The sequence below is a fragment of the Elaeis guineensis genome, chromosome 13 (assembly GCF_000442705.2).
Source record: "Elaeis guineensis isolate ETL-2024a chromosome 13, EG11, whole genome shotgun sequence".
Classification (NCBI taxonomy): domain Eukaryota; kingdom Viridiplantae; phylum Streptophyta; class Magnoliopsida; order Arecales; family Arecaceae; genus Elaeis; species Elaeis guineensis.
The window spans coordinates 64,535,324-64,562,256 of record NC_026005.2 but is presented as its reverse complement, the minus strand read 5'-3'; positions in this window follow the sequence as shown (position 1 = coordinate 64,562,256).

Sequence of the window (26,933 nt, the reverse complement as noted above, 5' to 3'; positions counted from 1 at the left end):
TTATTTGTGTTATATTTTTGTTTTATATTTTACACCATACTGACTGTTTTATTTTTATTTTGTAGACTGATTCTATGTCGGATCTCGTATTGGACGCTCGTCGTGTTTTATCTACGACAGATGAGGACGAACGGATTCGGATACTGCAGTAGATAGAGAGAACAAGTTCCAAAACATTGATGGCGATTGGTGTTGATCCATATAGCTGTGCGCCTTGGTATAGAGCAGCTCCGGTGTCAGATATGAGATATACGTCGTCACCATATATTTCACATATGCCATCACCGCATATTCCGCAGATGTCATCATTAGATGCTGCACAGATGCCACCGCCTTTTGATCTACAGATGGTAGCACCTTCTTCTTCCTACATCCCCCAGATGACATCATCGGGTACCAGTTGGCCACATGAGTATGATACTTTCTTTTCAGGTCCATCCGTGTATCCAGATGAGAGGGTTGAACGGGTCTCTCAGTCCGTAGATGATCTGATAGCATCAGTTATTTTTGAGCAGCATGATCAGCAGATCTCCTCCACTGATATAGGGGAGGAGCCATCACAATAGGAGCAGCCGACGAGGACCTTCCTGAGAAGGTCCAAGCGACCACGGGCACCGCGACGTCTTTGTGGGACTTAGTCTTTGTTATATTTATACTTAGTATTTTTTATATTTTTATTGTACTATTTTTTATACGTTTGACATTTTTATTCTGTTTAATAATATTAAATATTGATTTTATTTTATATTATTTAATTTTAAGTGATCGGATATTATGCTTTGTGCATATGGATACACATACTCGAATGTGTCTCAGAACATTAGGAGTGAAAAAGTTATACTAAAAGGGCTATAAAAATTATAACGTAAATAATAATATATCAAATATTACTCTTTGAATTAATTTTGATGATTACAAAGCATTTGAGGGGATTACTAATGATTTTGACTTGAAAAAAATTTATTGTATTCAGGAGCAAAATCATAATTTTATCAGACCTGATTCGGAAGCCTCAAGAGCAAGAACAAAATATGTGTAATCTATTGGAGGCAATTTCAATATTTTTGGAAGTATATTTTGTAAGAAAAGCAGGTTTATATTTTTGAGTCGACACTATGAATCGACTCATGGCTAAAAAGACTGAACGGCACGCAAAATTTTTGGCTGACACACTCTGTGAGTCGACCCCATGAGTCGACCCCTTGGCTTCTTTATGGTAATTTTTATTTTTTAAATTTATTATTTTTTTAATATTTTTTTAAAAAAATTTAATTTTAACTGAGAAAAGTAAGTTGAAATGATATTTTTTATTTCAATTAAAATTAATTTTTTTTTAAATTTAAAATTATTTCTTATATTTTTTTACCGACCCTCTGACACCGACGGCCAACGAAAAAGAGGGAGAGAGAAGAAGAGGGAGAGAGAGGAGGCAGCTCACCGTCGTGTCGCTGTGCCATCGTGCCGCTGGAGAGACGCCGGAGAAGGGAGAAGAGGGAGAAGGAGAGAAAAAGGAGGGAAGGAGAAAACGTCATTCCCTTTGGCATTTTCTCTTTTTTTTCTCTTTTTTTTTGATTTTTTTAAATTTTTTTCTTAATTTATTTAATTATTTTTTTATGATTTTTTAATAAATAAATTTAATTAAAATTTATTTATTAAATTTTTTAATGAGGATAGTAATTTGAATGATAATTTTTAATTTAAATTAAAGTTAATTTTTTTAATTTATAATTATAATTTTTATTTTATTACCATTTTTTCTCTTTTATTTACTTCTTTTATGATATTTTTTTTAAATTCAATTTAAAATTTTTATAATATTAAATTTTAATTCTAGTTTTCTTCTATTTTTATCTTTTTGGCATTCTATTACGTATTTTTTCCTTTATTTAAAATATTTTTTAAACAATTATATTTAAATTAATTTAGTTATTTAAAATGATATTTTTTATTTCAATTATAATTATAATTTTTATTTCTTAAAATTAAAAAATTATAAATTTTGTTTTTCAATTAGAATTACAATTTTTATTTTTTTTCAATTCTATTTTTTTCTTTTTTTAGGGTACTTTTTATTTTTTTATAATATTTTTTTCTTTTCTTCAAGTAATTTTTTTAAAAAATAATTTGAAATGGACAACGTAATTTGAAATGATATTTTTTATTTAAATTAAAGTTAAAATTATTATTTTTTTTAATGTTTAATTTATAAATTTCTTTTTTTCACATTTTTTTCTCATTTTTTCACTTTTTTATGACATTTATTTTTTTATCAAAATTTAATTCAAATTAGAAATTTAATTTTTTTTAATTCAAATTTATAATTATATAATTTTTTTATTTTTTTCATTTCTTTCTATTTTTATGAAATTTTTTTAGGCTATTTTTTTTTATTTCTTTCAAATATTTTTTAAATAAATTATTTTGAATTTGAGAAAGTAATTTGAAATGATATTTTTATTTTAATTAATTTTAAAAATTTTATTTCTTTTAAATTTCAAATTATAATTATTATTTTTTTTAATTTTTTTAAAATTTTGATTTTTTAATGGCACTTTTTATTTTTTTTATTTTTTATTTTTTTGAACATTTTTGGTAAGAATTTGAAATGATGTTTTTGAATTAAATTTCAAAATTTTATTTTTTTAAATTCAAATTTATAATTTTTATTTCTTTCACTTTTTTTTCTCTTTTTTTCTATGATATTTTTAATTTTTTAAATTTTTAAGATTTTTGTTTAGACATTTTTTTAAAAAATTAATTTGAAAAAAAAATCATCTAAAATTATTTTTTTATTTGAATTACAAATTAAATTTTTATATTTTAAATTTCATTCAAAATTAAAATTTTAATTTATTTATTAATTTAAAATTTTAAAATTTATTTTTTTCTATTTTTTTCTGATTTTTTTCTTTTTTTTGGGGGGAAAAATAGAAAACGCTATTTTAAATGATGTTTTTTTTTTTTCGGATGATGTCTACGTGGAAAAAAATGGGTGACGTGGTAGGGAAAAAATGTCGTTTAAAATGATATTTTTTTCTTTTACATTATTTTTATAAAAAAATTAAATTTTATATTATTTATATAAATAATTGGCTGCTTCTCCTGGATCGAGACCATTGACCGGCTCGACGACATGATGGAGAAGTACTTAGGCGATATTTTTTTTTGTTGGTAACGGGGTATAGAAGTACTTGGCAACATCTTTGAGTATATGAGATAATAATTGATGATCATTGCCTCTCTTGTTGTATTGCATACTGCTATTTGCAACAACTCTTCAAGCTTTTCGTTATAGAGAAGATTTGGTAACTTTAGAGCTAATGTTGTTTATTTTGGCTGAAACTAATCCGTTTCAGCTAGAATTGAACTGAAACTGACCTCAGTTTTAGTTTGTGGCCTATGTCAGCTGAAACCTACCGGTTTCGGTCGAACTTCGATAGTTTTAGCTAAATTTAGCCAACATTGGCTGACACCATTGATGGATGCATTTTAAAGTGCTAGTTTAGTATTTATAATTGTTATGAGCAGAAAACTTTTTTCTTAGATAAAACCGACGTACAAAAAAGTGGAGCCCTAGTCTGCAGAAATGACTGACTTAAGGGTCGATCATCGATCTGATTACTGGTCGCCGACCAACACATCGGCTATAGGCCTTTGTCCTTCCCAATGCCAACGTCAACCACCAATCTCAAATCTCAGCCAATCCTGTTTCAGCCACCACACCAAAAAAGTCAGTTGGGAATGCCTGTATACCTATCAAATCAAATCATTAAAAAAAATATTTAATTACACACAGAGAGGGGTCACGTCAACCCTTAAATTCTCGACAAGCTAACTTGAGCCATTAAGTGGCTGGTTACTCAAATCTGGGGGACTAGGTGAGAATTCCAAAGACATACCTACTGGAGGCAAGAGGACCTCCCGCTGTGTTTCTCTATACAATTCTAGTCTTAATCTATAAGTAGAGGCAAACAAGAGACCCCAAAGGTATGAATAACTTTAAACACTCCCTCTCTTCTATCTGTTCTTGATTTTTAATTTAAGCGTCAGAAGGTCTCTACTGGAGTCATGCCGGTCAGAGACTTCATTTGCAAGTTTGACCACCATTTTCTTCACTGGACTTCGATTCACTCCAGCCACTCTGATCTAAATCGAGAATCTGCGGAGATAGATTGGTGCTAGAAAAAAGCTCGTATCACAGATTTCTAGAGAGAGCACACCGTGCTGGTCCGTTACCCCCTGACAAGGGTAAGACGAAATCGTCCATCTATCCGCCCCATGCCAGCTGGCAGAACTGGAGTAACTATTTTGGATGGCGGGTCCTGATGACTCGATCCATCGGGTTTGGGCATTGATAGGCGCCGCCCTGTATCTGTGATAAACTATGGAACGACAGCCAACACATTAGCCCGCTCCTCTAATGGAATTGCCACTTCAGAGATGACATGACGAACACAACCATTTTGCCACCAGAATCACAAGCATGATGACCAATCTTTAAGCCACGGGAGAAGCAAGTGGCAAAGTGAGCCAAAAACCAAGTGGAGATCCCGGAGGAACCTTCGGATGCAAAATCTTGGAGACCTCCAAGTGTGTCGCAAGCGAAGATCTTTAAATTACCTAATTTTATTAATGGAGATTGTTCTATTAAGTTTTTATAGATTGTATACAAGCGAAAAAGTTGAAAATGGCAAAGAAACTAACTCCCTCTTGGGGACCCCTCAGTGCTTACTTAAGTACCCCTCATCCGTGGATAGGTCAAACCCAATTCACCAAAGTATATCTCATACACCAGCAGGTAGAACCGGAGTAGCATAGCATTCTTCGGGGGTAAATAGGCCAAGCCACAATCAGAGACACCGACAAAAGGAGCGAGGACAATTCCCCATTAACATTACGCTCAAAGCCCAGGCACAAGGAGCAATCCCTGAAGTACAAAAAATTTAAAAATGATAAGAATGTTTTATTTGCCATGATGACCTTGTTTGCATAGGCTGTAAGGATAGAATCACACTAATCTTAGTGACTACCAGTTTAGCAGTGAATCCAAGCCATGTCCCAGGTTCAAAGAGACATTTACGCGGGAGGACCACCACTTGGAAAAGACAACGGCCCTTAGAAAACGATATTGGTGATGGCATAGCCGACCCTTCCCAAGGGGACCTATCCACCTCCAGGATATTCTGCTGGAGACAGTCGAATGATTGCTTAGCTAGTGAGTAAGGAGCCCTCTTCAAAAAAGTGGAAGGCCCCTCCTTAGAGTGTGACGCTAAAGCAATCTCTGATGACCACCAGCCTACCTTCCTCATTGAATCGATGGATATTTTCAATACCTCCCATGTCGAAACACACACTCAAGTGCTTGCCTAGGGTGTTTGATGTTCGAGTGAGCGGTGATGGAAATCCCCCCAGTTGGGGAAGAACGTCAATCAACCTCCGACAGAGAGAGAAACGACACCCCCTCATCATGAGAAGTCTTGAGTGGATGTCAATCCTAGGATGTGAAAGTCTAATTTATAAAGGCCAGATTAGATGTCCTCAATTACTCTCTGCCGATCTTGCAATTAATACCAGCTTAAAAAGCTACACTTTATAACGGTCAAACCCTTGAAGCACCCATCTCAGGTGTTAGATGTATGCTCTAGAAGCTAATCAAACCGGCATATTAATTCTTTCTAGGACATAATTTTATACTTGACTTAATTAATTAGGATAGTTAATATTATTTGTGTAGTGTATGTATCTATGAATCATTTAGAGAATTAATAAAATGATGATACATATTTTCAAGAGTTGAAAATTTGAGGCATGTGTTATTGATGGTTAATTTTCAAATTACCCTCGATCGAAGGATCATCATGGGAATAGTGATTGATCCAATAAAATTGATGCACGGATCACTTTTCGTATGATAGACGAGTCTCGAGTCTACAGTGTAAGGATATTAGAGTGAGAGTGCAAGTATTTGTTAGAGAACAAAGATACCAAGCGTGAACAATATAAGAAGTCACATGAATGTCTACTCACTCATCAATGACTTTTTTGATACTATAGTGGTGTGACTAGTTCTTAGACTTACGATGCCTCGGCTATTCACAATGAGGTTGCTATAGTGTAACTGTACCATAACTCGATCTCTGAACCATATAAAGTCTTGAGGTATATATTGACTGTAGTAGATTGTAGGAATAGAAAATATACCTAAATAGGATCTATGAATCTTAGTAGTTAAGAAGTAGTTTTATGTAATTTATAAGATTGAGTTCTGAAGACTTTGACCAGGATAGAGTGAATGATGGAAAAAAATTTTCATCAGATTTCATAAATAAACTCAAGTTAAGTAAATCTTATATATAATAAATGATAGAATTTGATGAGTTTTCTATAATCTCCATCTTATCGAAACTTAAGATAAAAAAATTGAATCACACAGTAACTACACCTAAAGGTTCATTCTTCTATTCTATTGGATTGTCACTGCATGCTGCTGACGTCACTCATCGATTATGGGATCAACGAGAATTATTTTGATAGTCAATAATTCTCGATTGATGAGTTAAAATTATTTCAATTCATTGAAAGGAGTTTCAATAATATTTTGATAGAGATCAAAATTTTTTTTACTATCAGACAGAATAGAACCTATAGAGTTATACATAAAAAAGATCTTGATTGATCAGATTGTTGAATCATGATTTTGAATCGTAAATCATAAGTGATCTCAATTATCAATTTGATTGATGATTGGATATAAATTAAAAGTTATATAAGTATTTACTAAGAGTTAGTAAGTTATAAGAGGACTAAATTGTAATTGTTGCATATTATTTGATTTGATCAAATATTTGGATTAGATTCTAGCCAAATTAAATCAGATTTAATTTGATTAGATATGATTTTAATCTGACTTGGATTAGGGTTCATTAGTCTAATAGGATTAGACTTAAATGTTTAACTTAATGTTGAAACCTAAATCTAATTGGACTCCAACCTAGACTAGGATTAGAACCACCCTTTGATCCAATCTAAGAAGCCCCACACCCACATGTTTTCTCACCCCAAAAGTGTTTAACGTGATGGGTTTTCATGAAGAGAAGGGACGTTAGGTGTGGAGAAAATTAAGGAGAGGAGGGCGGCTACATTTTTGGGAGAGCCTTTTTCCCTTAGAACTCTATCCCTAACCCTAAGTTGTTAGGTTTAAATAAGGGATAAGTTATGGGCACCTCCTTATTGATGAGATCAATGGTTTTGGGATTGCCCAAGGTGGTTGGCATGAGAAGATAGAGAGAATTGGGTGTTGGAAGATAGGTTGGAATGAGATCAAGGATGGGATGGCCCTCTTCTTCATCCTTCTTTCTTACAACCAAAAATTGGTTGTTAAGTAACTCTTTCTCTCTCTCCCTTATCCAAGAGTTGGACATGTCTCCCTCTTTCTCTCTACCAAAGATGTTCAAAAGTTAGATATTAAAATTAGATTTGATCTAATTTATTTTTCTTAATCTATGAGATAGATAATTCTCCTTTTCTTCTCCTCAGATCTAATCTAAGGGTTGGACAAGAAAGAAAAATAAAAGATATGATCTCTTATTTTCTTCATTAGATCTAGATTTTTCTGTTGAGAAAAAAAAAGTGAAAAAAAAAAAATCAGATTTGATTTGATTTTAAGTTTCTCCTACAGATCTATTTGATTCTCTTGAGAAGAGAATCAAAAGATCAAATCGATTCGATAATCTAGGAAGCAATCTCTACAAGGAACCTAGCATCCCAATGAGATCGAGACCTTCTGATCAAATCAATCTCGATGGATATCTGTAGAAGTCAGATACTTGTACGGCTACGATGGGATCTCAAAGACATCCATAGATCATCAGATTGCGATGAAGATCTACCCATGTAAAGATATAAAATTTAGATTATCTTTTAGATCTTTAATCTTGTAATTAATGATGATGCCTAATTTATTTTGAGATTTGATCTCTATGCATGCTTGTTAGATTAGATCTAATATTTGATCTAAATTTTTGAAATCATTCTGATATAAGTTTGCTCCTGCATAACGATTAAACGTTATGCTAAATAGTTGTCTTAGAACGATATTAAGAATTCAGATCTAAAATTTTTATTTCTGCTGTATTTGATTCTGTATAAATTTTTTAAAATTTTTGCATGCATACCTATCGTCATGTGATATCGACATCCAACATCAGGAGGCACCAATATTAAATGTTATATCTCCCCTGGATCTACTAGGGCATAACTTTTTCAAAAAAGATCCCCATGCCACCCAATATCTTAGATGTCAAGACCAGCAAAACCACCAACTATGACTAAGGTTGGCACTTCAAGGGCCTACACATCGTCAGATGCATCAATGGAGGTCGGTTCTCTAGGTACCCCTGCTGCACTGGGGGGTCGACGACTTTGGCTAGATGACCCTTTGGATAGGCTCCCAGGTAACATGAGGGCACTGGATTGAAGTGGCAAGTGAACACTTCACTCAGAAAAAAGAAAAAAAATTGATAGAAGGTGACCTCAGCCAGAATATATTATGAGAAATTGAAAGGAGATACGAATGTTGGCGCCATCCAAACCATACATGGGATTGATGCGATGAAAGGCAGGGCTTGCCAACGTCCGCCCCCCAACCTATAGGGATATGCTCGCTTTGAAGTAGCACCCTCGACGATGGACAGGAGGCTATTTTAGGAAGCAGATTATAATCGCCCTCAAGAGAGGTCCAAGAACTCCCTGTGAGATTGCGATTCTCAAATTACCCCCAACTGCCACCACCATAGCTTAGCAAATGGGGCAACATGCCTTCCTAATACCACCCATTCCAAATAGAAGCACCCACCAATGTGATTCTTTAAAGATGACTCCCATCGTACAAGGAAATTAGAAACTCTCACTGACCGAAGCTCGGCCACAACAACCCCATGACAATAACCAAAGCAACATGGTGAATGGCCCCTAAGTGAAGCTTAATTAATGGAAAAAGCAAGGTTGATCATCCCCAATTGCTCTTTCAGATGGCAAGGCATGCATCCCCAAGGATGACATCTCGAAGATCGTGTCCTATGAAACTAGGGGCCCAATGGAACTTCTCAATGAGCCATCAATATTGAAGCCCCAAGTAATGAATGCTGCCCCCAGTGTATGGTTGACCAAGTACATCTTAATAGGCTTCCCTAAAAAGATGTGCGATATAGTGCCAAATATGACCATAAGATATAAATATATACAAAACCTAATGATGGGGTCGATAGACTGACCCTGGGGTGATATTTTGGCCAAAAGGCAAAGACCCCCAAATGTTGCCCAATAATGCTGAACTTAGGAGTACCGAAGTACCATCCTGAATGAAATCTAAGAAAGTGGAGGAGAGAGAAAGGAGGGGGGAAGAAAAGAAGAGACCCACAACAGAAAAAAAAAACTTCTTTATTAATCCAAGAATATTTGCATATTGGTGCCTCGAAGGACATCAGGAAGATAAACAAATATTAAAATGGATGAAGATTTAGTCTTCGTTCGAAGAAAAGACCCCCGCCTCCTTGTCACTATTGTCGAGATGAAGGCATTGGAGGTCCAACTTCGGTGCCACACACCCAGATAGGCCTTGCAGTCCTGGAACCCCTGATGAAGGCCACAATGAAGACATTAATGAGTTCCTTCTTGAAGTTCAGTAAGGCCTTGTACTCTTCGATGCAATAAAATTTGGCCTTAGCAAAGGCCTGCAGCGTGATAGGTGCTACCCTATATAGAGTCAAAGGGATGCTCCTGCTTACCCCAGTCAAATCTCCTGGTGGACGGGGGAGAGCCGAAACTTGCTTAAAGGAAGACTTAGGCAGGGCCACCTTCGCCTTCTTGGATGCAGGCTCTCTCCGAGACCCTCCATGAGATGCGGCCATTTTCTTTTTGGTGGCCTCTTTCATAGTCCATGATGATAGCTCCATAAGTACAGGACAATGGAAAGAAAGAATGTTTGTTGACAGATTTGCCTGACAGAAAGGTGTATTTATATAGGACTCAAGTGACTTATGCCCTACTTTGAGCAATTAGAGCACACCACTTGTCTAGTTCTGAAATGCCAAGCATCGTGGCCCATAATGGCACCTTATCCACCCCAAGTTTTGAGGAGTAGACTCGCAAAGATGCCTCGAAATCCATCATGATCTACCACATGGCAAGATAAACGGATCCAAAGCAACCCCTAGATCAATTCCCTTGAAAATCTCCACCTTTTCCTGAGAAGCAATTTAAGTCACAAGATGAAACACAAAAAAAGCTAGAAAGAGCCAAGACATCAATTCAACCACAAGCATAAGCTACGGTATCGACTTCAGCTCAGCTGTAAGCATAAGCTATGGCCTCATCTTTAATCCAAATGCAAGCATAAGCTACAGGCTCGACTTGAACTTGGCCGCAAGCATAAGCCATGACCTCGACTTCAATTTGACCGCAAGCATAAGCTCCAGCCTCGACATCAACTTGGCCACAAGTATAAGTTATAACCTTGAACTCAACTCGACCGCGAGCAGAAGCTACGGCCTCGACATCAACTTGATCGCAAGTATAAGCTACGGCTTCAAATTTAACTCGACTGCAAGCATAAGCTACTGTCTTGGCTTGAACTTGTTGGAAATTATATCCCAAAGTCAATCATCAATCTGTTGATAGTTGTGCTTATCATTATAATTATATATAAATTATTAAATTAATAAATATTATTTAATTTTTTTATCATTATGTACATCTCATTTTGAACTCCTGTTATGTGATGAAGTCCTTAGGACTATTTGATTCGATATAAGAGGATATATCGTTTAGTCCTTAAATGAATTCGCAACCAACTGATATGCTATTACTAAGATGATAGACATATCAAGTGTAGGTCATTGTGTGCCATATAGGTTGGTTGTCCTCTTAACCAAGGAGCATGGAGATGCTGGTATGGTATGTAGGTGAAATATAGAAGTATATTTCACTGAATATGATCAACTCTGGAGCACTCTGCTATCAAGAGTCACTCCAAAGAGATATAGATATAAGTGTCCCTCCGACCTAAGATCATCATGGTGACTTGCAAGGAACTCACTATACTTTGATGTCGGACTACCTGAATTTCTAATTTAGCGATGAAAAATTTTTGGACATAGTCAAGTACTTATAAAGTCGGTGTGTGAGTCAAGATGGAATTGACCTCTCCAAATAAGTAGGAGTTAATGTATCAGTGTGTTTCAATTCAGTAAAATTTTGATCGGGATAATCCATGTGATGGATTTTAAAAATTGAAATACAATGTGGATGACCATATCTGGGTTGGCAATTAAATCCTAGGTCACCTTGAGCATTTAGGTCAAAGAGATGAATTATACGGTAACTATATTCAAATAGGTTCTTGAGTGTTGCTTTGCATATATTCGATCTATCCAAACATCGGATACTATTGCTAGATGGTTACTTCGATTGGTACAGAAATCAGTTTCTGTGCTACCAGCTTAGGTTCGAACCTATGAGATCACACGCATTAGAAGTTTTTCTCTGATCATATAATTAATCTAAAGAGTCCCAGTCAATGGAGACTCTGGTGAAAAGTTTCACTTGACGGAGACTCTGTTGAAGAGTCCCACTGGACGGAGACTTTAGAGAAGAGTCCCACTGGACTTGGACTCTATCTTTAATGAAAAATTAATTAGTGATTAGATCACTAATTAGCTCAATTTGATTGAGCATTAAAATTTGGATCAAGTTTGATTGAATTTGATTTAATCAAGTCAAGTCTGATTAGGTTATGAGATGACCTAATCGATAAGGGAGAAATAATCCTGACTTGATCGGATTTATAGCTCAATTAATTTATTGATTTGATCAAATTTAATTAAAATTATAGGAGTCTAATTAGATTATGTTCATCATATTTTATTTGGATCTAATTGGATTGGGTTCGAAAGAAATCCAATTGGTTAAACCCTAGAGTCCCAAATGAGTAGGACTCTATCCCTTACGCCACCTAAATTGTCTCATGCCTTTTCTCACTGCATAAAATTAGTTTGTATATGAAAAAATTAAAAAATAATCTTTTTTATCATCCATTAAGGATAGAAATTGGTTGGTTTTGATTTGAATTCAAATTAGTTTGAATTTCAACTTAAAATCTTATCTATATCCTTCCACAAGTTGGCTGCTTTTGAAGGGGTCTATTGTGTATGAGAAAAAGATATCTTTCCAATTGATTTTTGTGCCCAATATTTTTTTATAAGTTCCTCCTTAAGTTATATAAAAGTAAAAAAAAGTTAGAGTTAAATTAAAATTCAAAAGAATTTAAATTGCAACAAACTCCAGCCCTTATCCTATTTTATCTGATTTATGCGACAACCATAAAAAGGCCACAATTTTGTGTGCCAAAAGAGGAGATCTTTTCACTGTGAGATACCAAAGAGAAAGAGGGTCAAAAATATCTTTTTAAGATGTGAGGATTGGGTGGGTTTCCTTCCTCCTTGGCGTGAACAAAAGAGGAGACCATTCTCCTCTTAGGTGAGAGACCTAGAACTGTTCTAGGTTTTTGGATGAGTGAAAAATCAAAGAGAAGAGAGTCTTCATTTGATTTTTCTTCACCATCTAGTATTTTTTTCTGATCCATCTTTGATATCGAAAAAGTTTGAGGTGATAGAAGAAGGAGATCAAATCAGATCTGCCATCAGAAGCTGACTGCGCGAGCTAGCACTCCCGTAGAGGGCTGATCAGTTCGAGGGGCTTCGTGTGGACCATCCATAGAGGTCGGATGCCTGTGCGGTTATTCAATATTAGCGAGGGCTTCATACCATACTTACCAATTATGAAGATTATCAACCCATGAAAAGGTGATTAGTTTTGAACTCTACCAACATAATCTAAAGGTTAGATCAAATTCAGGGCATCGATGTGATCGATGCAATTTTTTATTTTATTTCAGATTTTATATATAATGATAGTTTAGATCTGATCTAAGATATATTTAGAAGATTAAAATATTTAATTTTTTATTATTCTACTATAAAATTTTAAAAATACATATTTTGAACTACCTATTTTTTCTTCAGATGGTATCAGAGCCAGGTTTCTTATGACATGAATTTTTTGTATATTATCTGATTTTAATTATTTAGATTAGATCTAAATAGTTAATTTTGAATTTGAGTAGTATAATAATCTGATTGGATAGATCCTTATAGCCGTTCGATCATAGGAGAAATCAGGATTTTACTATCCTATTTACCCATTCGATGGGATCTCCTATGGCATGTAGGGATGCCACACGATCTTTTTCATAAAATGAATAATAAAAAAAAATTAAAATTTTATTTTAGATCTAAAATAATGTATATTAAATCTGAAATTAAAGTTTTGATCATTAGATGATTGATTGTAAAAATATTTTATAAAATTAAAAATTATTTTCAAACACCAAACTCGAACCCATATCAATCCAAAACTTAATTGAGAATTAAGTGACCTAAATTTAAGAATCAAAGATCTAAGGCATTAATTTCATAATTCATGGGTTAATGGGTTAGCTCGAGTCAAATTCATTTAACTGGGTTAGACCTAGGGTTAGAAATTATTGATAATAGACCATGTTAATAATTGATCAAATCTAATTAAAGATTAATTCTGATTGGATCAATTTCTTCTCTTGATCAATTTTAATAGATGTAGTTGGTCAAATCCATGTCTTTGATTAGACCAATATGGACTTTGATCGTAGCTCTATGGTCGAATCCAAGTCTATAAGTTAATCAAATTGAAAATGACTATCCAATTGGTGTCTAAAGAAAGTATGGCAATTTTTGATCAATGGTCATTAATTGGGAGCTACTCGCATAGATTGAGTCTATGTCGAGTTAATGGCATATCCCTCCCATCAATCTCACTTATCTGGCCAACATGATGAATCATATTTTGGTTAGATCACTTAATGATTTAGGTACCCCTAGTTCGACTTGTCTTCATGACTTGGTGAAGTCAGTGGGAGGATTTATGACTAGTTGGCAGACCAGCTTTTACCTAATCTTCTTTTATCTAACTTGGTGAAGTCAGTGGAAGGATTAAGATTAACTGTTCAAGTCTTTTTTTATCTCTTAATTCAACTAATTAAATCCTCTAAAATTGTTAGGTCCCTAAAAATGAAATAGTTATGGTGATAACTAGATCATAACCTCTCATTAATTTGGGTGATAATGAGTCCAACGGTTTAGATGATCATTGGAGGCACCACATGCCTGGTGCTCATCTAGCTATCAAAATTATCATTCATAATATGTTATTTTAGTTGTATCTTTCTGATGATAGTCAGATTGTCGAGCCACACTTGGATCTGGTCTCTCGCTTATGAGATACACTAAATTCTGGCATGTTAATAGTTGGACCTAACCAAAACTTTCAGTGGATGTGCCACATGCCTGCTAAAGAGGTTCCTGAGGTAAAATTAAATACTAAAAATTATTTGATGAAATAATTGATTAAGAACCTACTCGTAGGTACACAAAGATTGGCTGAGCCACACTCGGGCCCATGTGTAGTCCATGTGGATTCTAGTACCCATTAAGAAATTAGTATAATATCTCGAACTGAAGGTAGAAGCTATCAATTCGAATAAAATAATGAGAAAACTTTTAAACTAAAATCTATATTTTTAAGCTTAATCAATTCATATACTAATTAGATTCTGATTTTTTTTTACAGTTATGACCACCACCTTGTCGCTCCGATCATTATTAGATAGTGATAAATTGATGGGTCCAAATTTTGATGGCTGGTATCAAAAGTTCAAAATTATCCTGAAGTACAAATAGATTTTATATGTGTTAATCGATCCAGCACTCGAGGAGCCAGCTCCAATTGCACGTAGGTCGATCAGAGATACTTATCAAAAGTGGCTCAATGATCGGACTACGGTTCATTGTATTATGCTGGCGGTGATGAATGATGAGTTTAACCATCATTTCGAGAATGCTCAGCCACATGACATGTTGCAAATATTGAATGAATCTTTTGGCACACCCGATGATGTTGAGAGGTACAAAACTAGTTGTGCCATCTTCAACCCTCGAATAAGGGAAGGAGCATCAATCACTGATCATATATTGTACATAATCGAGATGATTGAGCACCTAAGCAAGCTTGGCTTTTCACTGCATGAGCAGTTGGGGAAAGATGCTATTCTGAACTCTCTGCCCAAATCCTACCTCCCTTTTCTTACTCATTTTCGAATGACAAAGTCTGCAGTTAACTACCACGGTTTATCAGGGTTACTACAAAACTTTGAGAAGGATCACCAGCTCTAGAAGGAGTCGGTGAATGTTGTGAGAGGATCTTCTTCTGGATGTCGATCTTTTAAAAAAGAAAAGAAGAACAAGAAGAACAAAAAAAGGGTGCAAAGTGTTGGGGCACCCAAGCCCAGTCAGATCAAGAAACCCAAGTCCAATTAGAGTCAGGCGGAATGCTTCTATTGCAAGAAGCAGGGGTACTGAAAAAAAAATTATCCTCAATACATTGCTTCCCTAGATCCGAACAGACCGAGAAAGAAGCAATACATTGCTTCCCTAGATCCGAACAGACCGAGAAAGAAGCAAGTTGTTGCTGGATAAGGTAATTATACGATAACACCTTATAATTTCTCAATTTGTGATTCTACTATCTGAGTATTAGATACCGAAAGTCTTTTTAATATTTGCAATTCGTTGTAGGGTCTACAGGTCAGTAGGAGATTTGAAGAAGGTGAAAGATTCCTTAATGTTAGAGATGGAATACCAGTTTCAGTTCTAGCATTAGGGACTATTAAGCTTGTATTCAAGTCTAATGTAATTATTCTAAGTGAATGTCATTTTTGTCCATCTTTTTTATTGAATATTATTTCTGTAGGCCTTTTGGTCATGTATGGTTATGAAATTTTAATAAAAAAAATAATTTTAATATCATTATGAATAGTGTTAATGTGATGAAAGGATAACTAAATAATGGTACTTACATATTATTACAATCTATTAGTGTAATGTACACATCCAACAAATATCCTAGAATTAGTGATGTCTCCGATATCTACCTTTGGCATTGTAGATTAGATCATGTTAACAAGAACAAAATAAACAGGTTGACACAAGAGAAAATCTTCGAAGTCAGTGATTGTGAATCATTCCCAACCTGTGAATCGTGTCTTCTTGAAAAAATGATCAAATCACCTTTTACTGAAAAAGGTGAACGAGCCAGTGAAGTTCTAAGCCTGCTACATACTGATGTATGTGGATCGATGAACACTAGTGCCAGATGTGGATATTATTATTTTATTACATTTATATATGACCTATCGAGGTATGGGCATGTCTATTTAATGACACATAAGTCAGAATCATTTGAAATATTCAAACAATTCTATAATGAAGTAGAGAAATAAACTGAAAAGAGTATTAAAACTTTTCGGTCCGACCGAGGAGGAGAATACCTCTCCAGTGAGTTTCTGACATACTTAGAAGAGAATGAGATTCTCTCATAATAGATCCCTTCTGAAACATCACAGTATAATGGTGTATCGAAAAAGAAAAATCAAATCCTGTGAGACATGATTCGGTCCATGATAAGTTTTGCAAGTCTGTCAATTTTTTTTTAGAGATACGCACTCGAGTTGGCTCGTTATATTTTAAATAAAGTTTCGAATAAGTCTGTAAGTAAAACATCACATGAGATGTGGACAGGACATAAGCCAGCACTCTCTCACCTGAGGGTTTGGAGATGTCCGGCTTATGTCAAACGTTTGAAAATTGACAAGCTTGGATCTAGGTCTGATAAATATCTATTTGTAGGGTATCCAAAAGAGACCAAAAGATATTGCTTCTACTTTGCTGATGAACAGAAGGTGTTCGTCAATAATAAGGCTATTTTTTTAGAAAAAAAGTTCTTTGGTGAAGGAACTAATGCCTCAAAGCTTGAAATTGATGAAGTTTGATCGATAGAAAAATTGACACAATTTAGTAAACCCATAGAGTCAGACTTGATTAGATTAAATTCAAAACCTATTATAGAAATATCTTTAAGGAGATCTGGTAGAGTACCACATCAACCGGATAGATACTATGATTTCTTAGTCTGAGATGGGGATCCAGTTGAACTCGATGAGAACAATGATGATCCGATTACCTATATGGATGCGATGCAGAGGTCTGACTCTGATAAGTAGTTGATAGCCATGAAATCTGAAATAGAGTCCATGAAAATCAATAATGTATGGATATTGGTTGACCCACCTGAAGGGGTAAAATCTATAGGGTGTAAGTGGATCTTCAAAAAAAAGAAAGATGCAGACGGAAAAGTGGAGACCTATAAAGCCCATCTGTTTATCAAGGGTTACTGTTAGCATTATGATATTAACTATGAGAAGACCTTTTTTTCTGTGGCAATGCTTAAGTTTATTTGGATTATGCTTGCGATAGCGGCACATCTGGACTATGAAATCTGGTAAATAGATGTGAAAACAGCCTTTCTAAATGGAGAGCTAAAAGAAGAGGTATATATGATACAACCTGAAAGTTTCATATCCATAGATGAGTCTAAAGTGTGCAAGCTTAAAAGGTCAATCTATAGACTTAAGCAGATATCTCGGAGTTGGAACATGCATTTTGATAAAGTGATCAGAACATATGGCTTCATTAGGAATGAAGAGAAATCCTGCATATACAAATAGGTTAATAACTCTGTGGTAGTATTTTTTATTTTGTATGTCGATGATATTCTCTTAATCAGGAATGACATCCCTACATTATAGGGAATAAAAGTTTGGTTATCATCATAGTTCTCCATGAAAGACTTGAGAAAAGCATCCTTCATCCTTGGAATGAAGATCTATAGAGATAGATCTAAAAGGTTACTTGGATTATCCCAATCGATGTATATTAATACTGTGCTAAAAAAGTTCAGTATAGAGAATTTCAAGAAAGGCTATCTTTCGATAGGTCAAAAAAATTTTCTCTCGAAGAGTAATTGCCCGTCAACTCCTCAAAAGAGAGAACGCATGAGTAGAATTTCATATGCTTCAGTAGTAGGATCTATTATGTATGCCATGACATGTACGCGACTGGACGTGGCATACTCATTAGGAGTAGTAAGCAGATACCGATCCGATCCAGGTGAGAATCACTGGAAGGTCGTAAAGACCATCCTTAAGTATTTGAGAAATACTAAGGGTTAATGACTTATCTATGGACAATCTGACTTAAAACTTATGGGATTTATAGACTCTAATTTTTAGTCAGATCATGATGACAGCAAAAGTATGTCAGGATATATTTATACCCTGAATGATGGAGCAATCTGCTGGAAAAATTTCAAGCAGTACACTGTGGCCGACTTTACTTGTGAGGCAGAATATATCGTGGCATCCGATGCTGTGAAGGAAGCTGTGTGGCTATGAAAGTTCATCAACGAGCTCGAAGTGGCACTCTCCCTTGACGGCCCCATCTTGTTATACTGTGACAGTACTGGTGCCATTGCTCAAGTGAAAGAATCGAAGTCACATCAGCAGACCAAGCATATTCTATGCCGCTACCACCTAGTCTGAGAGATCGTGGATCGAGATGACATCGAGCTTCAGAAGATCGATGGAAAGAAGAATCTGACCGAAATATTTACTAAAGCCTTCAACATTAAGGAGTTCGAAGACTACAAATCAAAGATGGGTATACGATACTGCACCGATTGGCTTTAGTCCAAGTGAGAGTTGTTGAAAATTGTGTCCCAAAATCAATCGTCAGTCTGTTGACGGTTGTGCTTATTATTGTAATTATATATGAATTATTAAATTAATAAATATTATTTAATTTTTTCATCACTGTGTACATCTCATTTTGAACTCTTGTTATGTAATGAAGTCCTTAGGACTATTTGATTCGATATAGGAGGATATATCATTTAGTCCTTAAATAAGTTCACGATCAAATGATATGCTATTACTAGGATGATAGACATATCAAGTGTAGGTCATTGTGTGCCATATAGGTTGATTGTCCTCTTAACCAAGGAGCGTGGAGATGCTGGTATGGCATGTAGGTAAAATATAGGAGTATATTTCACTGAACGTGACCAACTCTGGAGCACTCTGCTGTCAAGAGTCACTCCGAAGGGATATAGGTATAAGTGTCCCTCCGACCTGAGATTACCATGGTGACTTGCAAGCAACTCACTATGCTTTGATGCCGGACTATCTGAATTTTTAATTCAGCGATGAAAAATTTTTAGAGATAGTTAAGTATTTGTGAAGTCGGTGTGTGAGTCCAAATAAAATTGACCTCTCTAAATAAGTAAGAATTAATGTATCAGTTTGTTTCAATTTAGTAAAATCTTGACCGGGATAATCTATGTGATGAATTTTGAAAATTGAAATACAATGTGGATGACCATATCTGAGTTGGCAGTTAAACCCTAGATCACCTTGAGCATTGGGTCAAAGGGATAAATTATATGATAACTATATTCAAATAGGTTTTTGAGTGTTGCTTTGCATATATTTGACCTATCCGAACGTCGGGTACTATTGCTAAACGGTTACTCCGATTGGTACAAGAATCAATTTCTGTGCTACCGACCTAAGTTCGAACTTATGGGGTCACAAACATTAGAAGTTTTATCTCCGATCACATAACTAATCTGAAGAGTTTCAGTTAATGGAGACTCTGGTGAAGAGTTTCACTAGATCGGGACTCTGCTGAAGAGTCTCACTAGACGGGGACTCTAGAGAAGAGTCCCACTAGATTTGGACTCTATCTTTAATGGAAGATTAATTAATGATTAGATCACTAATTAGCTTAATTTGATTGAGCATTAAAATCTAGATCAAGTCTAATTGAATTTGATTCAATCAAGTCAAGTCTGATTAGGTTATGAGATGACCTAATCGGTAAAGGAGAATGATCCTGATTTGATCGAGTCTATAGCTCAATTAATTTATTGATTCGATCTAGTTTAATTAAAATTATAAGAGTCTAATTATGTTAGATTCATCATATTTTATTTGGATCTAATTGGATTGGGTTTGAAAGAAATCCAATTGGTTAAACCCTAGAGTCCCAAATGAATTAGACTCTATCCCTTACACCACCTAAATTGTCTCACACCTTTTCTCACCACACAAAATTAGCTTGTATATGAGAAAATTAGAAAATATTTTTTTATTACCCATTAAGGATAGAAATTGGTTGGTTTTGATTTGAATTCAAATTAGTTTAAATTTCAACTTAAAACCTTATCCATATCCTTCCACACGTTGGCTACTTTTGAAGGGGTCTATTGTGTCCGAGAAAAAGAGATCTTCTTAATTGATTTTTATACCCAATTTTCTCTAATAAGTCTCTCTTTAAGTTAGATAAGGATAAGAAAAAATTAGAGTTGAATTAAAATTTAAAAGAGTTTGCATTGCAATAAACTCCAGCCCTTATTCTGTTTTATCTAGTTTGTGTGACAACCATAAAAAGATCATAATTTTATGCACCAAAAGAGGAGAGCTTTTCATCATGAGATACCAGAGAGAAAGAGGATCGAAAATACCTTTTTGAGATGTGAGGATTGGGTGGGTTTCCTTCTTCCTTGGCATGAACAAATGAGGAGACCATTCTCCTCTTGGGTGAGAGACCTAGAACTGTTCTAGATTTTTAGGTGAGAAAAAAATTAAAGAGAAGAGAGTCTTCATCTAATTTTTCTCTACCATCCAGCATCCTTCTCTAATCCATCTTTGACATTAAAAAGATTCGAGATGATCGAAAAAGAAGATCAGGTTAGATCTACCATCAGAAATTGACTGCGCGAGTTAGCACTCCCGCAGAGGGCTGATCGGTTCGAGGGGCTTCGTGTGGACCATCCGTAGAGGTCAGATATTTGTGTGACTGCTCGACATCAACGAGAACTTCATACCATATTTACTAGCAGTAAAGATCATCAACCCATGAGAAGGTGATGAGTTCTGAACTCTACCGACATAATCTAAAGGTTAGATCAAATTCAGGGTATCGATGTGATCGATGTAGTTTTTTATTTTATTTTAGATTTTATAAGTAAATTTTTTATGTCATAGATCCTTTATGATAGTTTAGATCTGATCTAAGATATATTTAGAAGATTAAAATATTTAATTTTTTATTATTTTACTATAAAAATTTAAAAATACATGCTTTGAGCTATCCATTTTTTTTTCAGAATTCGGCCACAAGCACAAGCCATGGCCTTGTTTTCAAACTGGCTATAAATGTAAGCTATGACCTCGACTTCAACTCGATTGTAAGTATAAGCTATAGCCTCAACTTCAACCCAGCCACATGCATAAGCTATGGCCTCGACTTGAATTTGACTGCAAGCATAAACTATGGCCTTAACTTTAATCCAGCCGCAAGCATAATCTACGGCCTCAACTTCAACTCAACTATAAGCATAAGCTATGGCCTCGACTTTAACTTGGCTACAAGCATAAGTTATGATCTCGAACTCAACTCGGCCACAAGCATAAGCTACGATCTCGACATTAACTTGACCACGAGCATAAGCTATGGCCTTGATCTCAACTCAGCCGTGAGCATAAGCTACAGCCTCGAACTTAGCTTGACTACGAGCATAAGCTACGGCTTTGACTTCAACTCAACTATAAGCATAAACTACAATCTCGATTTCAATCCAACCTAAGCATAAGCTACGGTCTCAACTTCAATCCGACCACAAGCATAAGCTATGGCCTCGACTTCAACTCAGTCACAAGCATAAGCTACAATCTCGACTTTAATCCAGCCTCAAAAATAAACTATGGCCTCAACTTAAACTCAGCCATAAGTATAATCTATGGCCTCGATGTCAACTTGACTGTAAGCATAAGTTATGGCCTTGACTTTAACTCTACCGCAAGTATAAGCTATGGCCTTGACTTCAACTTAACAGCAAATATAAGCTATAACCTTGACTTCAACTCAACCATAAGCATAAGTTACAGCCTCGACTTTAATCCGATTGCAAGCATAAGCTCCAGCCTCAACCTCAGCTTGATCGTAAGCATAAGCTATAACCTCGACTTCAACTCAACCGCAAATATAAGCTGTGGCTTCGACATCAACTTGACCACAAACATAAGCTATGGCCTCGACTTCAACTCAATCGTAAGTATAAGCTATAGCCTCAACTTCAATCTAATTGCAAGCATAAGCTACGGTCTCGACTTGAACTTAGCCACAAGCTATAACCTCACTTCAACCTAGCAGCAAGCATAAGCTATGGCCTTGACTTGAACTCAGCCGCAAGTATAAGCTACAAATCCAACTTCAACTCGACCACAAGCATGAGCTACGACCTTGATCTCAGCTCGATCGAAAGCATAAGCTACGGTCTCGATTTTGGCTCGATCACAAGCACAAGCTATGGCCTCGATTTGAATTCGATCACAAGCATAAGCTATGACTTTGACTTCAACTCAACCGTAAGCATAAGCTATGACCTCGACTTTAACTCGACCGCAAGTATAGGGTATTGCCTCGATTTTAATCTAGTCGCAAGCATAAGCTATAGCTTCGACCTTAGCTTAGCCATAAGTATAAGCTATGATCTTGATTTCAATTCTGCTATAAGCATAAGCTACAAACTCGATCTCAACTTGACTGTAGGCATAAGCTATGGCCTTGACTTCAACTCAGCTGCAAGCATAAATTACGGTCTCGACTTTAATCTGGCTGCAAGCATACACTGCAACCTGGACCTTAGCTCAACTACAAGCCTCAACTTCAACCCAATCATAAGTATAAACTATAGCCTCGACCTCAATCTGACCGTAAGCATAAGCTTCAACCTCGACTTCATCTCAATCACAAGTACAAGCTATAGCCTCAATTTTAACTCAATCGCAAGCATAAGCTATGGCCTCGACCTTAGCTCGGCTGCAAGCATGAACTATGACTTTGACTTCAACTTGGCCACTTGCATAAGCTACGGCCTCAACTTTAACTCGATTATAAGTATAAGCTACAGCCTCGACTTTATTTCGACCGTAAGTATAAGCTATAGCCTCAACCTCAACTTAGCCACGTGCATAAGCTATGGCCTCAACTTTAACTTAACCGTAAGCATAAGCTACGGCCTCGACTTCAACTCAATCATAAGCATAAGCTACGGCCTCGACTTCAACTTGGCTATAAGCTACGGCTTCGACTTCAACTCGACCATAAACATAAGCTACGGTCTCAACCTCAACTCGACCATTAGCATAAGCTATGGTCTTGACCTCAACTCGACCACAAGCATAAGCTACGGTCTCAGCCTCAATTTGACTGCAAACATAAGCTACGACCTCAACCTCACAACTACGGCCTCATCTTAACTCAATCGTGAAGCACAAGCTGCCCCCCTAGGCTGCTGTGGTGGGGCCCCTTTATATCCCATTTGAGCTACGAATACTCCCGCTTATAAGAGATAGCCACTCACCTTACCTTAAGAGGTGCCCTGGTTAGGAGCAGAGCCACACAACCCAACTACCAAAAGCAGGGTGCAAACGGACAATATCTTTTGTAGGTCGGGGGGAGACTTGGCTATTCCCTTTATAAGGATGAGGAAAGCACCCTAAGGCCACATCAGTTGGGCTCACCTCGCATCAGTTGGTACTTTCATTGAGAGTCAGATAAAAGGGACCCTACAACACCAAAGTTGTGGAATGCACATAGACTGAAATAAACAACCCTATTTTGTCCCCTCAACAGACATAGCTTCAACAGTCAAGTTAAACAATGATAGCAAAAAGAATCATTAAAGGCTCAAAACATCAATGTTGAACTGAGCAAGGACCACCAAAAGACTAATCCCATATATTCAGAGCCACCCCAATGATGAGGCAGAAGACTCTATCTTTGAGAAATCATTTAAAAGACTAGCATCGGCTATCAAAAACTAATGTACTCCCTTTATCCAACCTAATTCTAGTTCGGATTTGAGAGTAAGGGGGTGTATGTTATGGTTAGGAAATCCTTTCCTTAGACAAAGCCGACGCATAAAGGAGCTGAGCCTTGGTCCACAGAAGCGACCGACCTAAAGGTCGACTACCAATTTGAATACTGACCACCGACTAGCACATTAGCGGTAGGCCTTTGTCCTCCCTGACTCCAGCATCATCCACCAATCACAAATCTTAGCCGACCCTTGTTTCAGCTCCTGCACTAAAAAAGGTTAGCTAAGAACACCTGCATACCTATCAAATCAAATCATTAAAGAAGAGTATTTGATTACACACAAAGAGGGGTCACGTCAACCTCCAGATTTCTGACAAGCTAATATGAGCCATTAAGGAAAGTGGCTAGTTACTCAAATCTGAGGGAACTAGGTGAGAATTCTAAGGACATATCCACCGGAGGCGAGAGGATCTCCCACCATATTTCTTTGTATAATTCTAATCTTAGCATATAAGTAAAGGCAAACAAGGAACCCCAAAGTTATGAATAACTCTAAGTACTCGCTTTCTTCCATCTATTCTAGATTTTTAACTTGAGCATCGGAAGATCCCTGTCGGAGCTACCTCCAGCTAGGGACTTTATTTGCAGGTCCGACCTCCATCTTCTTCATCGGACCTTGATTCACTCCAACCACTCCAATCCAAATCAATAATCTACAGCAACAGTAATTATGATAGATTCATTATTTTAATCATTGAACTTCATAAGTTGTAGGGTCTTTCATATTTATTTCTTTTTTATAGTTATTGTTGAAAAATATGTCCCAAAGTCAACCGTCACTCTATTGATGATTATGCTCATCTTGTAAATTATATATAAATTTTTATTAATAAAATTATTAGATATTTTTATTACAAATTATCTATCTTGAAACTCCTGTATTGTAATGAAGTCTTTAGAACTAGAATTAATCGACAAAGGAGGATTTATCATTAAGTCCTTAAAAATATTCATGATCAAATGATATGCTATTAATAGGACGATAACAATATCGAATATAGGTCGTTGTGTGCCATATGAGTTGGTTGTCCTCTTAATCAAGGAATGTGGATGTATGTAGTCTTAACTTTTGATCTCTATTAGGATCTAAGAATATGGAGTAAAAAGTAGAGCATAATTCTGAAAGCACCACTGGAGACCCTTCGTCCTCTTCTGCTTTTGGAGATGGATTTCTCCCCCTTCTTTTCCAGTATCATGATTTCTTTTCTTTCTGCCATTCTTCTTCCCTCCTTCTTGCTAATGAAGGACTTCGCTCTCCTCGACTTACGCATATTTTCATTCTCGGATGAGGAGATCGGTGTAATCCTTTGAAAAGTTTTTGTTCAGGGAGAAGATCAGGCATTCATCTTTGAGTCTTCACTTCATTGTCGACATGGCAACAGATTCATTGAGGTCACGAACTTTAAGCGTAGTAGCATTAGAATGCGCTACATAATCTCTCAACAACTCTCCTTCTCTTTGTTCAATAGAAAAGAGGTTGTCATTGATCTTCGGCTATAGCCTTTGGCTATCAAAGTACATGATGAACTACTTTCCCAACTATTCGAAGGAATGGATTGATCATCAGAGAAGGCTGGAGAACCAGACTCTCACACTCTTCTTAAGAGTCACTGGAAAGGTGAGGTAGAGGAGGGCACCAGATGCCCCTTGCAATATCATGAGGGCTTTGTATCTCTTTAGATGATTGAGCAGATCGATTGAGCCAACATAAGACTCAACCTACAGCATCTTGAACTGATGAGGGATCTATTCACTTATGTTTTTTTGAGAGAATGATGGCTGAGTGTTGAAGTTGAAGCCATCATTTTGTTGAAGACTCCCCATCTGAAATTCATCAATTCAATATTTTAGTTCCTGAACCTTCCTCTTGAGGCCGTTTTCATGCTGAGAATAATGTTGGTGTAGAGAGAGGCTCGAAGTAGAGTCCCCCTTGGAGAGCTCCAGCGATCGATGTCTTCGATCATCTCTTCTAAAATTTTGAAGGTATTGAGGTGAGTGGCATGGAGCCAATTTGACTGATTATGATCATCGATGTAAGGCTTAAGCCGCATTTGAGTATCGTTGCCTTCATTTTGACCCTTCTACATGGATCTAGTGGCTATGCTGAGTTGGGGCTATCGAAGGAACTTGCAGTCTCACGATGCCCTACTATAGCTATCGTATAGTGATTGCGAGTGCTCAAACTTGCTCAGTCAGTGCATCGATAAGATCAGGATTCATGGCAATGAATTGTTTGAGAGGTTATTCTTAGACGGTTTGTGCATTAGGTGCACTGTGTAAAAATGATTGTCGGTGCGACATGATGAGATGGTTTTGTGAATTGGTTCCCACCATTATTTTTCAAAAATGAGGTAGATCCTTCTTCTAATATCAATCTGTTGCTACACCTCTTCGACAGAGTATGATGGGGTAGGACAGCTCGGATTATTTGTCTAGCTAGAGTAGTGTGGCACCAGTCAAAATTCTGATCATCTACAAAGAAAATCTGTACATACTAAAGAAAGAGATGGGGGATTCTCTGATGGGAGATCCTCCAATACTTAAGTTAGTGACAGTCGGAGAGAGAGAACAATAAAAGAAAGATAGTGAGAATAGTAGACTAAGATAGTGTTCATAGAGTCCTCTTTTTGTTCCTCCTTTCTTTCTTTTTATAGGAAAAAGTTTGTTAGGTGGTTAGCAACCACTAGAGCTGGAGTAGTGGGTTGTTAACAAGTTGTTGATGATTTGTTATGAGGCCAGCTGCCCATGTAGACCGTTACAACTGAATGCCAACTCAATATAATCCGCACGCCGATAGCTTCTCGTAGCATCCGAAATGTAGGATGGCTTATGAAAAATTAGGATGAAAATAAGGTGAGATCGATAGAGTATCAATGATGTAGACCTCCTCCAATGGCTGACCTTAGGTGATCGACTTCCAACTGATGATATCAAGGTCGAGCA